The sequence below is a fragment of the Salmo salar genome, chromosome 19, assembly GCF_965601325.2.
Source record: "Salmo salar chromosome 19, fSalSal1, whole genome shotgun sequence".
In the NCBI taxonomy this organism is placed as follows: Eukaryota; Metazoa; Chordata; class Actinopteri; order Salmoniformes; family Salmonidae; genus Salmo; species Salmo salar.
This window is the reverse complement of record NC_138309.1, coordinates 80,621,668-80,640,533: the sequence shown is the minus strand read 5'-3', so window position 1 is coordinate 80,640,533 and position 18,866 is coordinate 80,621,668.

Here is an 18,866-nt window from a genome sequence, read left to right as displayed (position 1 = left end):
AAATATGTGCTACATTTTTGTAACTTTTTAATTATGGGGCATTATGAAATAAGTCAAGGGGTATGAATACTTTCTAAAGGCCCTGTAGATGACAGGAGATGGGCAAGAAAAAATATTTAAGTGCCTTTGAACAGGGTTTGGTAGTAGGTGCACAGGTTTGAGCTTGTCAAGAACTGCGACACTGTTGGGTTTTTCACACTCAACAGTTTCCCTTGTGTACCAAGAATGGTCCACCACCCAAAGGACATCCAGCCAACTTGACACAACTGTGGGAAGCATTGGAGTCAACGTCAACATGGGCCAGCATCCCTGTGGAATGCTTTCGATGATTTGTAGAGTCCATGCCCCAACGAATTGAGGCTGTTCTGAGGACAAAAGGAAGTGCAACTCAATATTAGGAAGGTGTTCCTAATGTCTGGTATACTCAGTGTATATTTGCAGAGCTCCCCCCCACCAATCTCTCTGTTGCCCTCATTTTCTTTAAAAGCTTTTAAGGAAGCAGAGTGAGGGAGGGTAGGCACACTGCGTTGCACAGTGGCTCAGGCTGGCATTCAGCAGCAGGCAGTGTGGTAACTGTGGTAGCTATGTGGCCATGCTGACCCCTGGAGAGTCTGTGCCCAACAGAGAGACCAATGCAATGAGCCAGCCAGACTGTGGAGTCACTATGAAGCCCAAGCTGCCCAATGCCTGCCAGTCCTAACAGGCGCCACCTCACGTTCGTGTATGTACGCCATGCACGCCGGCCCAGCAGAATTAAGGTTCTTGCCATGCGGATGCAGCCCGTCAGTCTGGGCGTCTGCCGTTTTAGTCAGAGAGAACAAACAGATGTTTCTGGGGATTAGCCAGCTCTACCTCTCCCTCTCTGACTGACTCCACACTTATTCAAACTGTCACTTTGGGTGCAACATTAGGAGGCCGCTCGGCTAGATATGACGGATCCGGTTTTTGTCATGCTTCTGTCAGTGGGCTGACGGGGGTGTCTGGAGCACAGGTAATCACAGTCTCTTACTGAGCACGCTTAAAGGGCCCCGGTGCTATCACACAAAATAAGCAAGCGCTAATTAGTGAGGTGTGGTGTGATTTCCCAGGGAACACCAGCAGTACTCTCGGTACGCTCAGCTGTCAACAAGACTCCTATCCACTCCTTACACACATTGGAAAACACAGATATTCGTTCTGTTAACCTGTGTAGAAATATTGTATTTCCGCAATTTTCTTCAGTATCATAATATACGGTGTATTAAACATAACTTCGCCTAGTGTTGCATTCGCCAGTAGCTTATGTTTCTCAATAGCATGATTTTTTACCTCTCTTGAACCAAAACATGTTTCAATGAATTTTGATCTCTGGTATGTATTTTAGAATGCACCTCTCTGAATCCGAGTGTATTGTTGTCTTGTGTTCTTCCCTGATTAAGTCCATTGTTTGTCATCTCAGGAGACAGGAGCAAGCAGCCGCTGTAGCAGTCACTGTGGTATCTCTGACACACAATGGCAACTACAAGTTTATTTCGTTGTTTGCCCATTTGACACCCTGGTTTGCTTATAATCTTCTTCAAAGGTGCAGGCAAGCACCCACCTCTCCCCTCCCAAATTCAGTGTGAGTAAAAACGCTGTGGAGGTTGTTGTTGAACCTGATAATGGATTTGGTGGAGAGCCTCCAGGCATGCATCATTGGCAGGTTCAGAATACCGCTGAGGGATCAATGAAAGGAGGACAAAAATAATAACAAGAAGGGAATGGGTGGATAAAACAGAAATCTTTTCTTCCCTATTTCATGAAAACCTGCAAAGTGTTAAACCTCTACCCGGTAATCTGTGAAGAGACAAGGCCGCTGTAACGTTTCCCATCAGCAAGTGGATTATGAGGGGGAATTGTAATTTACATCAGCTTCACTTTTATGTGTCACTCAGCTTAGAAGTTAATAGCATTTAGCCAAACAATAGCCAGTCACGTGGTCTCAGTCTGGGGCGTCCAAATCCACAAGTGAGTTTGCAGTACAGGCGTTCCGGACTCCTAGACAATGGCGGGCTTCGCCACGTTCTTGCTGAGCTAATTAGCGTCTCTGTCCCTATCTGCACAACACACATGTCCGCCATTACTGTTGTTAATGCGCATCTGTGTCCCACTGTATCGACGAAGGCCATTGTCTACCACAGTCTCTTTGATAATCCCATGTAACGCCACGGTTTCTTTGATAATCCCATGTAACGCCTGTATTTGTTTGTCACCGGGTTGCTAGATCCCAGTCCTGGAGTGACATGACCAGACAGGTTTAGTGTAAAGCACTCTGGATAATAATTTTATTTATCATTCTTCTCTTGCCTCTATTGTCTCAGAGAGATTAAGTCTAGAGAGATAAAGCCTCCCTTTTTTCATGTTCTCAACTTAAAAGTTCCTGGCAAGGCATTCTTGAAAAACATCTCACCTTCGAGGAAACAAGGAATTATTATCTAAGAAGCGATGGTTAGGGAATGTCTGTATCTGGGATATTGTTTTTAAGAAATAAACATCAGAATGTCTTTTGATCTAAAATACTGACCTACATCTATAAACCCAGACTACATTTAGGTCAGAGCATTAGGAGAAATGAATACTTGGAAGACAAGAGTTTCTGTAACTTCACTTTTTTCTTATTTTTTTCATCACATTCTGTCAGCAGCCATTACCGAGTCATGCTACAGCTTCAATCCACCATTTTTCCTAGATTTTTGACAGAGGCCTCATAGTTGGACACAGAAGACCATCCACCTCTATCAAACACTGAAAGACCTACCTCCTTTCCATGTTGTCACAGGCAAAGCAAAGAGAGTCGGCTCTCTATCTGCCCAACAGATATTATCCCAAGCGGCGTTGCCTTGGGGAAGGCAGGTGTGGAGCTCTCAAGTTCTACTTCCTCTGTGTTCTTTGGAAGAGCAGTTGAGAGGAGGGCGGGGAGATAGAGGTGGGAGACTCGTCAAGAAATCCTGACATATACGACCAATCCGATGGCATGAGTTATACCCCTCTAAGTCTAAACAAGAACAGACCAGCTGATTTTTAGGCCTTGACTCTGCTGTAACACGCTTTGAAAGACAATCCATATCCATCATAATGAAGGTAGATCAGAACCAGGAATGGACCACCATAAACTCAATACTGGACTTGTCTTTCACCAGTAAAGATGGTAGGCGGACTGAACGAGGGGGGAGCAGTCATTAACAAAAGACCTCTATTAGCACATCTCAGTCTCTTGCCACACACGTGTGAACCCTGTGCCTAATAATACTCTGAAAGGTATGAGGTAAAGTAAGCGCACGGTCCTGAATAAGTAAAACTCCATTCCACCACCGGGTGCCATTAGTAATGCACAGCAGCATCATATTTGATTAAGTTACTTTAGTAGTTCTTCCTGTGTGGAATTTGATTAACACTGACTCCTCTGTGTTTCAGGCAGCCATCCGAATGGTGGCTTTCTATTTATTTATTTTTCATTCTCTTTCTTTCACCATCTACCACTTTCTCTATATATATTTCTCTCTTTCCCCTCTCTATCTCTCTCCCCCATCTCCCTCTCTCTCTCTCTCTCTCTCTTCCCCCTCTCTATCTCTATCTCTCTCTTCCTCCCTCTCTATATCTCTCTCCCCCTCTCTATCTCTCTCTTTCCCCCTCTCTATCTGTATCTCTCTCTTCCTCCCTCTCTATATCTCCCTCTCTCTCTCTCTTCCCCCTCTCTATCTCTATCTCTCTCTTCCTCCCTCTCTATATCTCTCTCCCCCTCTCTATCTCTCTCTTTCCCCCTCTCTCTCTCTCTCTCTCTCTATCCTTTCTCCCTCCTCTCTCTCCATCCCCATCTCTCTATATATATCTTTCTCCCCCTCTCTCTATATATATATCTTTCTCCCCTTCTCTCTATATATATATCTTTCTCCCCCTCTACATATCTCTATCCCCCCTCTCTCTCCCCCCTCTCTATCTCTCTCTCTCTATATATATTTTTTTTCTCCCCCTTTCTCTCTGTATCTCTCCATCCCCCCTCTCTCTCTATATATCTTTCTCCCCCTCCCTCTATATATATATATCTCCCCCCTCTAGGTGGACAGTAGCTGTAGATAAAATGTACCTACAGTTTTTTATTTTCTCCCCCACTGAAAATAATTTGACACTGCCAAATGATCATAAACTGCCATTCGGAGCGACTATAGTATGCATTGGTTGAAGCTCAATGTTAGATTAAAATCTCCCTACCATCATATTTAAGCCAATGTGATACCAATATCGATTAAAATTTGAGAATCAACTCGATTGGAGGTACACAACACACTCCCCGCCTCTCATCATGAGCCGTCAGGACGTTTCCCGAGAACCACATACTGGATTTTTAAACTTTTTTTAGCCATTGAGTTTTCAGAGTGTTTTTGTCGCCTGCCTAGCTCAAATTTTAGAAGTCGGATTAGAACGAGACACTAGCGTCCAAAAAGTGACCATTAGACTTAAAATGTTCGGATTGACTAAGTTTGTAGGTACAACAGTTTTTAATACATTTAGAATCTATTGCTCTCACGTGCTCATTTCTGTCGATTAAGAACCAATGATGTGCTACGTTTTTTAAGCATTTCTGACAATGATAACATCTTTTCAGCAGAATCTGAGTTTTAAAACCGGGACCAAAACAACACGTAGGGAGATGTTTGAATCAGTGCTTCGTCAGAGCATGTGTCGATACGGATAGGATGGAAAGAAAGGCAGCGCTGCTGTCGGATCAGTGTTCTCCGTTCAAGTCTTTCCTTAACAGTAGATACTGACGACAGATCAGCTCCTTTCAGAGAAATTGTCAGCTATGGTTTCAGATTTTGAGGCGGCTTATTCTAGTGGTTAGGCTATGCATTAAATATAATATTTGGCCCATCATTGCGCACATGTTAGACGTACACATCATGACATTTTAGCCTACAATTACAGACAGTAGCCTACAATTACAGACAGTAGCCTACAATTACAGACAGTAGCCTACAATTACAGACAGTAGTCTACAATAAGCAAAACAGTATTCAATTGATTGTACATGAAATGTATTTTAACCTGATTGAAATATAAAGCCCTACATAGCCTACTAAATGAATCTTTTAATGCAGTCATCTGGGTTTTCTTTCTAAGCATCTTTTTATTCTTTGCTTGTTTAGAACAATTGCAAAGACATTGGCCACTTTGTATTGTAGTCAACTTTGTTCGGAAATTATCTGAGGTCACAGAGAGAGATAAACTTCTTGATTCTATGTTTAGCAGAGATCTTTTGTGTATAAAGTGATGCGGAAGGGTAAAAAAAGCATCTAACGACCCAGTTAGCTGTTCTACGAGTGGTCAGAGGTAGTCGGTAAATAAGTGTTTTCAGCTGCAACTTTAGCAACGATGGTTTTGGGAAACAGCTCGGAGATTTAACGATGCACCTACAAAGGTTCTAATGATAAACATAGCGTTCAGATGCTTTTGGGAAATGGGCCCTGGACAATAAATGATGTGAGACAAAACACATACATTTTTAAAAATGGTAAATTACATTACATTTTCGAAAGACACATTTTGCATGTTGAAATGTTGTATTATTTTGTATAATCACCTTCCGGTGTAAAAACTATGGAAATTAAAGTAAAAAACTATGTTTTAAGTGAGTAGAGATTGGTCAGAACAATCCCTACTTCTAAAAGCATATGTATAGCTATGGTAGCAATTAAAAGGGAACCGTTTGGAGATTGAGGAAATGATTAGACTAAAGGTGAGGACCGGTCACCTGACACAAGACTGAATCTAAACACTACACAGTTTATATTTATGTGCATTTTACTTTTACTGTATTTTTCACTTCATTTGTTGATTAACGAAATCTGAAATATATTCTGGATATATTGAGTAACATGAAAATAATACTTATGGAAAATTTGGGGTAGGTGCAACATAAAACAAACAAAAAATACATGGATTTGAGTGAGAGGACTAACTGGTGTTTCCAAGTGCTACACACTTCCCTAAAGTGTGCACAGTTCCTATGTCATTTCAATGCACTTTTACTCAAAGTAAGAGTCTTCAACTATAAGGTATTTTTTTTAGCTCCTAGCTGTGCCATTGAGTAACTAGAGCAAGCAGACTTGTTATTGTTTGTTTGGACCACAGCCCTGCATCGCCGCCTTTGCACAATTACTATTGTTGTTTACGCAAGCCAAAAACAGTCCATTATAAATCGCAGATATTTCGCTTTCTTAATATATAACGTCTGAATTCTGTTCTGTTTATTTTAACTAAACCTATTTATATTGTATTTCTTTATTTACTGTTGGAATAAGACAATGGGCAATATAGAATAATAGTCTTCTCGCCAAGTCTCTCTGTGCTGTATAAAACAAACCCACATAGGTGATATGAAAATTAAAAGCTCTATATATTCGAGCAATACATTTCTTATATATTTTTCTCCTCTCGACCCCCCTTATGCAATTAAATTGAATTAAAATAAAGTTTACTGCAATGAGTAGTATTTAAGATATTATTATGAGGTGGCACTACTGCTCACACTGCCTGACAAGGGATAAAGGCCTAAACAATAGTCCAGATATCTTGAGCTGCAAGACACTTTATACAGTTCCAGGCCCAGACTGTCAGGATGTCTTGGCTACACCTGACCCACCTTTCCCCAACAGTCAACTGTGGACTATATATATAATTGTATTCATGATTATATTAGTGATCGCTGTCGGGTTTAAAGGGAGACAATAATGCGGGACAAAAATGTTGGAAGGAAACAATGACATCACATAGTTCTGGGAGGAGACGTGGGAGTTGCTGTTCTAATACACAGATCTATCCTGTTTGTTCTGCATTATGAAGTCAAATATCAGGAAGGGGGATACATGCTTTATTAGTGAACACGTTCATTGCAGGAGTGAATGTGTCAATGTTTAATGCATATGCAAATAATGAAGATAAACCTGAGTTTATGAAAAATATAATTTCAAGGTTCCTAATTTCAAGGTTCCTATGGCAAGGTAAAAAACCGAGGGTGGTACAAAACTCTCCAACTGCCAAAATAATCTGTCTGGAGTTATCAAACTTTAGGTGGTAGTACTGGGCCACCAACTACAAGCAATAAATACTTGGATATCAGACTAATCAGAATCTACACTGAGCTAAATTAAAAAATCACAGCCATTTTCCAGATGCTCAAATTGTGTGCGCACATTTTTTGACATCCCTGTCAGTGAGTCTTTCTCCTGACAGGGATGTGTCACACAAGTTTTGAGTGAGCGTGCGATTGCCACGCTGACTGCAGGAATGTCCACCAAAGCTGTTGCCAGAGAATTGTAGGTTTTTTTTCTCTACCATAAGCTGCGTCCAACGTCGTTTTAGAGAATTTGGCAGTATGTGCAACCGGCCTCACAACCGCAGACCAGGTGCAACCACGCCAGCCCAGGACCTCCACATCAGCCTTTTCACCTGCGGGACCCTTCACAATACAACAAACATGGGCTCATTCCGCTCAGGACAACCCAGGCTATGACACCATGTCATTTTGTAACTGTACATTAAACATAATGATCATAAACGTTGACATGTATATGACATGTTTTGTTATATGGAAAATGTGAAGTACGTATTTGGATTCACGGGTGTTTTGTTTACTAGTATGACATCATAACGGTATTTATTATAATCCTCAACATCTCATCTTTCAAAATACATAGAGTCCGCGTAATTTACAGCATTTCCCCTCACTCGGACAATTCTTTGTTGTTGAAAAAGTTGGCCAATTAACGGGAGGGATTGGGGCAACTTCTTGTCACGTGTAGTGCTTAAATTCAGAACGGCTGACAGTCAAAACCCGTACAGAGCTGTGAAGCTGAAAACCTTGAGCTCTGAAGTGATGTATAGCATGTTATTGCGCTCCGATTTAGGCGCTTATCAGTTTACCAAATATGCAATTTTCAACCCGTGTACAGGTACGAGTGTAATGGGTTACGAAACACACTATAAATCTTAGTGTAACAGGTACAGTTTAGTGATGACTCATTTAGCTTCATTTGTCTGTCTTTGAGACGATGGGTTTGCAATAAATCTAGTCAAACACAGTCAAACTGAAAAGCAACTCATACGAATGGTTGATGGATTAAGGCGTCACTGCATGTCAGGCATGGTACAGTATGATAAAGAATTCCGCTCAATGAAATGTTATCTAAAACATGTAGCTATCTCAGTGTACTTACTTACCTGGAAAAGCAATTAACCAAGTCCTGTAAGTGCTCTTGGCAAACAAATCTCAATCTTGTGAAGGAAACTGCTACTCAGAAAACACACTACATTAGAAAGATCAGTCATTTAAAACATGTTGTTTTTGTAATGCATTACTGTACCTGCCTGATATTCCACTCTGTATTCCACTCAACACAACATGGACATATAAACGAGTGCCTTGGTGTTTCCAGTCCTAAAACAGGGTTCTAGGACTGGAATCTGCACTACCAGACAGGGTTCTAGGACTGGAGTCTGCACTACCAGACAGGGTTCTAGGACTGGAGTCTGCACTACCAGACAGGGTTCTAGGACTGGAATCTGCACTACCAGACAGGGTTCTAGGACTGGAGTCTGCACTACCAGACAGGGTTCTAGGACTGGAGTCTGCACTACCAGACAGGGTTCTAGGACTGGAGTCTGCACTACCAGACAGGGTTCTAGGACTGGAGCCTGCACTACCAGACAGGGTTCTAGGACTGGGGTCTGCACTACCAGACAGGGTTCTAGGACTGGGGTCTGCACTACCAGACAGGGTTCTAGGACTGGAGTCTGCACTACCAGACAGGGTTCTAGGACTGGGGTCTGCACTACCAGACAGGGTTCTAGGACTGGAGTCTGCACTACCAGACAGGGTTCTAGGACTGGAGTCTGCACTACCACACACACACACAAACACACAACCACACACACACACAAACACACAACCACACACACACAAACACACAACCACACACACACACAAACACACAACCACACACACACAACCACAAACACACAACCACAAACACACAACCACACACACACACAAACACACAACCATACAACCACAAACACACAACCACACACACACACAAACACACAACCACACACACACACAAACACACAACCACACACACACAAACACACAACCACACACACACACAAACACACAACCACACACACACACAAACACACAACCACAAACACACAACCACGCACATACAAACACACAACCACACACACACACAAACACACAACCACACATAAACAAACCCACAACCACAAACACACAACCACACACACACACAAACACACAACCACACACACACAAAACGACACACAATTAAACATACAAACATATTTGTATTTTTTGTGCAACACTTTGTGGCCTTCCCCCATTATGCTCTTCAACGTCGCTGCAATTACATACGCACAAAATGTCTTCCACATTCCCTCCTCACATAAAAGCATTTCACATCAATGACTCCTCTTATAGGTGACACGTGGGCGTGCTGGTACAGCGCTTAAAGTAACCACAACATGACAAGGCGGTGTGAGACCTGGGGAGGCCCTTCTCAGTCAGGTGATATTACAGCACAGAGGGGATCAGAGGGACTTGGGACACGTGTGTGTGTGTGTGTGTGGCGGTTAGCGTGTCGAGTTAGTGTCTGTTCCCCTGTTTCCATGCTCCTGCACAGTTTCACACGTGTCAAAACAACAAAAGCCACTTGGGAGGCCATTGAGAGCCACGACAGCTGTGGAATATTTTATTGAAATTGTTTTGCGGAGCCAACGGAGGGAGCGGTGATGGGATTTGCACTGCTTGTAGAAGTAAACAGTGAGGACATAGCTATGATGTGGAGGTACAGTCACCTCCGCATGTGTTCTGCTCCGTCTCTCTAGCCACATGCTGCTTTAATCAGTCCTATAGTATAGCAATATAGCCTAGTTGCCGGATGAACCCTGAGCTCCTTGACGTATTATAATGGTCGGGGGGGGGGGGGGTTCGCTAACGTTGCTACCTTTTGATTCAATGAACTAGAAAACCAAGAAACCCAGCGGGTGACTCCTAATATGTGCAATGGGTACAGTCATGGATGTGTGCACTAAACCGTACAAAAATCCTTCCTGAGCAAAAGCACAACGATTTGTTTTCTTTGGTTCGAACACTGCACCATTGGAGTAAACACAACATCCCTCCCATAACAAAGAGGCAGGTGGTGGAGAGCTGCTCACAACTCCCTTCATTAGTCTCGGCCTTGTGTTGTGTTGTTACTTTCTCCAGTAGCGCTGCTCTGTGTGTCTATAAACGACATGTTGGGCCTTGGGGGGCTACTTTCTACTCAGACCCAGCCATAGGTTCAGGCTGGTTGGGGCCGCAGTGTCTCCTGCCTGCTTGCCTGCTATGAAAGATCCCCCTTCTCCTCCTCCTCCCCCTCCTCCTCCTCCTCCTCCTCCTCCTCCTCCTCAGTGGCTGTGCAGCTTTAGTTCTGGCTGTCACTCTGCCGTGGTTCTGCTGCCACACTGGGCCGTGTGTGTGTGTGTGTGTGTGTGTGTGTGTGTGTGGTGTGTGTGTGTGTGTGTGTGTGTGTGTGTGTGTGTGTGTGTGTGTGTGTGTGTGTGTGTGTGTGTGTGTGTGTGTGTGTGTGTGTCTTTCTCTGGATGTGTCTGGCTCCATGGCCCTGTGTGCCTGTGCCTTTGCAGCGAGGAGCAGGGCAGAGCTCTGTGTGCCTGTCTTGCCCTCGGGGGCCACCATTGTTCCCCGGTCCTGCACGGCCCAGTGGCCACAGATGTTCCCTGTTTGATACCGCTCCCCGCTCCCCGCTCCCTCTCCTGGATGTGTGGGTGGCCAAGCAGGGCGCCTGTTGCACCTCCCGCTCGCCTGGCGCTCGCACGCCATTGGCTGCGGTGCCCGTGCACGTGACATGAGCTGTGTTGTCTAATGTTCTAACCCTGTGACTGTGAATAATGGGACAGAAGTACCCCGAAGTGGAGAAGAATCGGTGGTGAGGTGTTTATAAAGGGATCAGGAGAAGAGAAGTGTTGCCTCAGAGCTTCTCTGAGAAACAGACTAGATGAAATGGTCCCCATTGGCTTCCAACTGCATCTGTGTTGAGTTGAATAGAGGATGATGAAAGGGATCTGGTTGGTTTATTGCAACAAACAGAGAGTTGAAATTGAACGACAGATTCTTGTGTTGTTGTCACAATGAAAGAAATGTATAGAGCTTTACTTTCACAACAATTGTCTTAAACTCATAACAGGTGATTCATGGAAGGTGGAAAGCCAATAGTTCTGGCAGTCATTTTCACCTCCTGTCACAGTCTTGTATTTCACTGGCCTTCAGTACTCTCTCCAAACCTTCTCAAAATGTTCACCAAGATAGTGTACAGTGCTCTGTGCATGTACATACTGCCCCCCCGGATAGGAATATGAGCAAGGCTGGCGATCATAAAGATCGCACATTGACACGTCATGCTGACTGAGAAACCCCTGGTTTATGACTACGACATGACATAGATGGCTAAGACTTTGCTAGCTCACTCAATGTGCAGTCGTTCAGGTCTTTGAGCTTTTCCAATTCTCCTCAATTCAGTGCGATTGGATGTTTTTCTGTCGGATTGCCACGTCACTCACACTTCTTCCACTAGTTCAAACGTACGAAACACTATATAGAATTACATTTTTGTGCTACTGCTTTGATTTGTGATATTATGGATTTTACCTGAAAAATAGCAGTTAGTTTATGATTGACAGATCTATACCAAGGACCCAACACTGCAATTCTGACTGACTGGCTGGATGACTGGCTGGCTAGCTGGCCAGGAGAAAAGCTCTTCAGCTTTTTTCTAGATTTCATTAATGCCTCCCTTTGTCAAGCTGAGCAGAGAGATTCCAATCTGTTTAGCTGGGATCCACATTCTGTATAATAAACTGTCATAAATGTTGGGGGGGTGTTCAGCGCTACATTGGAGGCAGCGCTGGGAAAGCAGCGCTGGGAAAGCAGCGCTGGGAAAGCAGCGCTGGGAAAGCAGCGCTGGGAAAGCAGCGCTGGGAAAGGCCTCAGAGGCATTGTGGGATTTGTCAATGGGAGCATAATGTTCTTTCAGACAGGCACAATGCTGGGTGACTGGGCAACAGGCAGGTAGCTGATTCCCGAGAGAAGGGGATATGTTGATGGGTGAGGACTGGACCTGGGCTTTCAGACCACACATGGTTGGAGAAAACACAATCCGATTATGGTAATGGACATACGTTTACCAGGAACCTTCCTCGGTGTTCTTCACTAAGTACCTAGTGGATTGGAAATAATCTCACAGCCAAAAATAATGGCATTCACATTTTTCGTGGAGAGCTGCCCAACGCATTGCTTTTGTTTAGGTTTACTGTACGGTCGACATGGGCAGAAATATTTCAATTGGCCTATTATGAGATTACACTTTAATGCATTGCTGTGTTTTCATGCCTACAAATATCAAATACCTCGCCATGAAGAGAAAAATATGATTTGTTGCTAATGATAATAAGTCCATGTACAGGGCCATAATTGAATGTGTTGTTCATACATCTCAACCATGCACCAAGCATTTGGATTATCATGCCTGTTATAGGGTGGTATTTCCTCTCTCTGTGTTGTTCAATGCACGACTGAAGCTTCGTAGATTTGAACTGTATGTGGACAATCTATTTATGGATGCAATACGCATTCAAAGCATGACTGTGCAACATGTTGAACTTCTAAAAAAAATCATTCATTAATTGAAAACACTCTGACAACACCAGAATGACCTTACAGCCTATTTGTAATGGACCTCAGAACGTTAAGTATTATATTGATATCAGTATCACATTTGTAATGGACCTCAGAACGTTAAGTATTATATTGATATCAGTATCACATTTGTAATGGACCTCAGAACGTTAATTATTATATTGATATCAGTATCACATTTGTGATGGACCTCAGAACGTTAAGTATTATATTGATATCAGTATCACATTTGTGATGGACCTCAGAACGTTAAGTATTATATTGATATCAGTATCACATTTGTAATGGACCTCAGAACGTTAAGTATTATATTGATATCAGTATCACATTTGTGATGGACCTCAGAACATTAAGTATTATATTGATATCAGTATCACATTTGTGATGGACCTCAGAACGTTAAGTATTATATTGATATCAGTATCACATTTGTAATGGACCTCAGAACGTTAAGTATTATATTGATATCAGTATCACATTTGTGATGGACCTCAGAACGTTAAGTATTATATTGATATCAGTATCACATTTGTGATGGACCTCAGAACGTTAAGTATTATATTGATATCAGTATCACATTTGTGATGGACCTCAGAACATTAAGTATTATATTGATATCAGTATCACATTTGTGATGGACCTCAGAACGTTAAGTATTATATTGATATCAGTATCACATTTGTGATGGACCTCAGAACGTTAAGTATTATATTGATATCAGTATCACATTTGTGATGGACCTCAGAACGTTAAGTATTATATTGATATCAGTATCACATTTGTAATGGACCTCAGAACGTTAAGTATTATATTGATATCAGTATCACATTTGTAATGGACCTCAGAACGTTAAGTATTATATTGATATCAGTATCACATTCTCCGTCCGCCGCCATAGCGTATTCTATTCCCACCTAGATCTGTGTACACTGCCCCTGCTCCCCTGTGTTGGTATTGTGGCGGCCCGGCCATGTTTGGATAGCTAATGAATAGAAGTGGATTGCGATAAAAAAACGGAGCCATGCCCTGGCGTGATGGAGGGACCGAGTGTCAGTGGCTTTATCCTATCAAAAAGAAATCATCTCCGACAGCACTCCGGGTGCAGAAAGGCGCACCTCGTCAGGTTTCACAGCAAAAATTGCTTTCACCTGCAGCCCCCGAGGCGTCACACAACACACAGGCCCCAGCCAGCGAGAGAGACTTTCTCTCTCTACCTTTGTCTCTCTCTCCCTCTCTCCCAGTCTCGCTGTTTCTGACTACAATGGAATCATATTAGCTCCGTCCATGCATTCCCAAACACGTATTACGTGGGACCACCAGACAGTGCAGAAAATCACAATTAAAGTGCATGCATTTAGGAGGCCTTTGTTCCTCTGTGTGTATATGCTTTGCGTGAATGTGAAAGGGAGAGCGAGAGAGGCACGCTGCATTTTGTTGATCTTCCAGGTGTGACATTTTTTTTTTCAAAAAGGCAAATCTGTATTTACTGCTAGACAGATATCTCTGACTTGACAGGTATAGAGTCATTATCTGCTTGTCATGTGTGGCCCGGGGCCCCCGTGGAGCTCCAAACCCCTGGTTGTATCAGAGAGAGCCTATTAGCTTACCTGCCATTCGCAACCAAAAGACGCCAAGAGGACAAAACACGGTGTCATATTTATGAATGTGTCAGCAGGCCCCGAAACGTAGCGTGTTAAGGAATGGCCTGACAAGCTGCAATCTGGCTTTTTACAGTGAAGAGAAATGATATCCTCGTCACTACAGGTGAAACCAGAAGCCTGGTGCAGGGAAATGGTTGTGAATCGCCCGGGCATTATGGGAAACCTCAATTAGACAGGAAACTTGAACTAATACGTATCCAGTGTTTCTAAATGACTTAACTTTTTCTGGGTTGAGTCGAGTTATGGGTGGAGGAGCTGTGTATGTGTACATGTGGAGTGTGTGTGTGTGTGTGTGTGTGTGTGTGTGTGTGTGTGTGTGTGTGTGTGTGTGTGTGTGTGTGTGTGTGTGTGTGTGTGTGTGTGTGTGTGTGTGTGTGTGTGTGTGTGAATGTTGAGATTATCTTGGTGTCCCCCTTATGCTACAGTTTCCTCTCTGACTGTATGGTCAGTAAATGGGGATAACCAGTTAACTGGTACATTGCAGTTGAAGACCCCTAAAGTGGCCTGCCTCATAAAGGAGTTGACAAAGGAGTCACAACTTAATGTTTCACTCCATATTCCCACCACAGGTCCCAATTCAGTGTGAGGGTAAAAAGTGATGCGATACGAGCGGGTCTCTTTCTATGTGCCACTTTGAAACAGGCCCAAAACGGAAAGCAATCAAAACAACTCCGTCAGTGTGGTCTGTTCCTCACAGCCATGTAACTAATGGCATCGCAACCCCCCAGCGCCACCCAGACATGTTGGTTTTGTCCTACTTATTGAACTTTGACCCTTGGCCCAGCCTATACCTGAGTGCCCAGCGGTTGGGTAGAATGGCTTCACACCACAAGGGAGGGGTCAGGTGGCCGTGGCAGACAGAGGAGAATCTGTCTCTGTCAAATTGACATGCCAGGCCCCCTTTGTCTGTACTGCTCCTGTACTGGCAGCTAGGGCCAGAGTGTTGAGGGGAGAGGGGAGAGGGGAGAGGAGGGAGGGGAGAGGGGAGAGGGGAGAGGAGGGAGGGGAGAGGAGGGAGGGGAGAGGGGGAGGGAGGGGGAGAGGAGGGAGGGGAGAGGAGGGAGGGGAGAAGAGAGAGGGGAGAGGGGAGAGGAGGGAGGGGAGAGGGGAGAGGGGAGAGGGGAGAGATGCATGTGGTCTGTGGTGGCATGGATGCTTGATCCTAAAAGCCATAAATATGTTATGACTGTTCGAGGTGACTCTGCTTGACACTTGGAGACGAGATCTGATCTGTGGTTTAAATGTTAATAACAACGACAGACGTCGTTCTATGACTTTGACAACTTCGGAGTAAGTTATGACATGAAATATGAAAGCCAACTTTCTGATATTTGCATATAACAAGTGAGCAATGAAAAGACGCTATCGCTGTGATTTTCTCCCAAGGAATCAAGCTGGCAGTAGCTGCAAGTGAAACCACAGAATGTTTTACAGCTGGCTAGCTAGGGAGATACAGTATCAATCTTTTTTATTTTGCTAGTTTGCCTCATGATGCCATCCTGAGGCCAAAAGCATTAGAGTTTGGATATAGCTGTTTTCAAACTAGTTTAGTATGAATAATAATGACTGATAACGACTAGGTACTAGTTGTATGTACATTACTTGTTATTCCAGTTGGATTAGTAGTAGCATTACTTACTAGCAATGTTAGCATTAGCATGAGTGGTCTCCATGATTGGTACTGTACATAAGCAGCCCAGGTGAGCATCACTCCCCCTCCCCTCAGCCCTCTCAACCTCCCATCCCCTCCCCCCATCAGGGTCTGCCCACTGTCTCTATCCGGGTCAACCATGGCCTCCTGGCTGAAACCAGCGCCGGTGCCCTCCTCTCTTCCTCAGTGTCCTGTCTGCACACATACAATAGGGGTCGTGGGAGATGGACAGGTGTCCTGCTCCGTGGCCTCTCCAGGCGTCACACAGAAATGCAGGCAGCTGGTCAAACACCCCACCCCAGGTCCCCCACTCTCAGCTGCAGCCAGACAAGACCAGCCCACTAAGGGAGAGGGAGAGGGAGAGGGAGAGAGGGGGAGAGAAGGAGGGGGAGAGCGACAGAGAGAGATGGAGATAGTGAAGAAGGGAGGGCTGAGGGAAGGAGGAGAGAGAGAGAGATTATATGTGGAGGCTAAGGGCTATCAGAGGGACAGGGACAGTGGTCTGGAGCTGAGGGTTGACAGGGACAGTTGGTCTGGAGCTGAGGGTTGACAGGGACAGTGGTCTGGAGCTGAGGGTTGACAGGGACAGTTGGTCTGGAGCTGAGGGTTGACAGGGACAGTTGGTCTGGAGCTGAGGGTTGACAGGGACAGTGGTCTGGAGCTGAGGGTTGAAAGGGACAGTTGGTCTGGAGCTGAGGGTTGACAGGAACAGTTGGTCTGGAGCTGAGGGTTGACAGGGACAGTTGGTCTGGAGCTGAGGGTTGACAGGGACAGTTGGTCTGGAGCTGAGGGTTGAAAGGGACAGTTGGTCTGGAGCTGAGGGTTGACAGGGACAGTTGGTCTGGGCAGTGGCAGCCAGGCTGATGTTGATGCAGCCTCCCTCCTGCTCACATGTCTGTAGGCTGCTGCTCTCAGCTAATTATTGAAATCTCTGTATTTTACCATGGTAAACTTGATCATGTTGGTTACTATCAGGAACAGTCAAACTTAATCCTGATGAAACTGAGCATGAGTTGGGCTTTTGTTTGAATCAAACTGGTTTAAGGTCATCATTTGAACTATCTTCATTCCTTAGTATTAGTAGATGATTGTGAACGGGATATTTGACACGCTTCGTTGCTGAACATAAACATCTCCCTGATGGAGGGGCTTTGCCTCCTGGTATAGGGGATTAGCATACACTTCAATGACTAACTGTGGAAGCACTGATCATCAAGGTTGGACCTCCAGGGCTGTGTAATTCATAAAAACAAATGTCATTATTAAAATCATGTCTGTCTGTTTGTCTGTCTTCCCATCTGCCCTTCTGTCTGTCTCTCTGTGTCTCTGTCTCCCTGTTGTTCAGTATATAGAGGATGTGGTTAGGCTTAGCTCTACCTTGTGTTGTCAGATCTGAATATATGAGTGCTGTGCATTTATAATGGGCTACAACACTGTCATTTATTATGGTTCAAATGTATCCACGGTATCAATCACAGCCCATATGCAGGAAGTCTGTCAGCATGTTGGATACTTTGTATCAGTGCCTGGTCCCAGTAGACCTGAGCAGTAGTAGCAGCGCAGCTACCATGCAGAGAGCAGGGAGACAAGCCTGCCACTCTGACAACATGCCGTTTTGTAGAAGCACTGCTCATGTAACAGATGCAGATTTTCCCAGGCAGGCACAGCGCACCGCGCTCGTCAATGGGGACAGCCGCTCAACTGCGCTAGAACGGAATAAATCACCGGAGAAACTCGCTTGTCATTTCACCGCCGTCCCAACGGTGGCTTGCCGGCACCTGATCGACTTGATGCCCTTATTTTAAAATGAGGGGAAGAGAAAGGCTGCTTCAGCTGAGAAATAGTTAGTAGAGCAGGTTGTTCAGGAAATGGTTAGAGTAGAGCAGGCTGTTCAGGAAATGGTTAGAGTAGAGCAGGCTGTTCAGGAAATGGTTAGAGTAGAGCAGGCTGTTCAGGAAATGGTTAGAGTAGAGCAGGTTGTTCAGGAAATGGTTAGAGTAGAGCAGGCTGTCCAGGAAATGGTTAGAGTAGAGCAGGCTGTTCAGGGAATGGTTAGAGTAGAGCAGGCTGTTCAGGAAATGGTTAGAGTAGAGCAGGCTGTTCAGGAAATGGTTAGAGTAGAGCAGGCTGTTCAGGAAATGGTTAGAGTAGAGCAGGCTGTTCAGGAAATGGTTAGAGTAGAGCAGGCTGTTCAGGAAATGGTTAGAGTAGAGCAGGCTGTTCAGGAAATGGTTAGAGTAGAGCAGGCTGTTCAGGAAATGGTTAGAGTAGAGCAGGCTGTTCAGGGCGGCCGTCTAATTTAGAACCAAAGCCTTGGTGGGTTCCTGCTGTAATAATCTGGACAAGGCACACCTATGCTAGGAGAATTTAAAATGGGTTGGGGGCTGCTCTTTCTCTGCTAGAGGATGGCTAGATGGGGAATGAGGAGACTGGATTGGCTAACTAAAAGGGTGTGCTTGCCTGAGTGTGATTATGTGAGTGTTCAGGGGCCAGCTGGCACCTGTTAACACTGCCAAGTAATGTAACATAATGTAAAGTAAAGTAAAGTAATGTAATGTAATGTAACGTAATGTAAAGTAAAGTAATGTAATGTAACGTAATGTAAAGTAAAGTAAAGTAATGTAATGTAATGTAACGTAATGTAAAGTAATGTAATGTAATGTAACGTAATGTAAAGTAAAATAATGTTATGTAAAGTAATGTAACGTAATGTAACGCAAAGTAAAGTAAAGTAATGTAATGTAATGTAAAGTAATGTAATGTA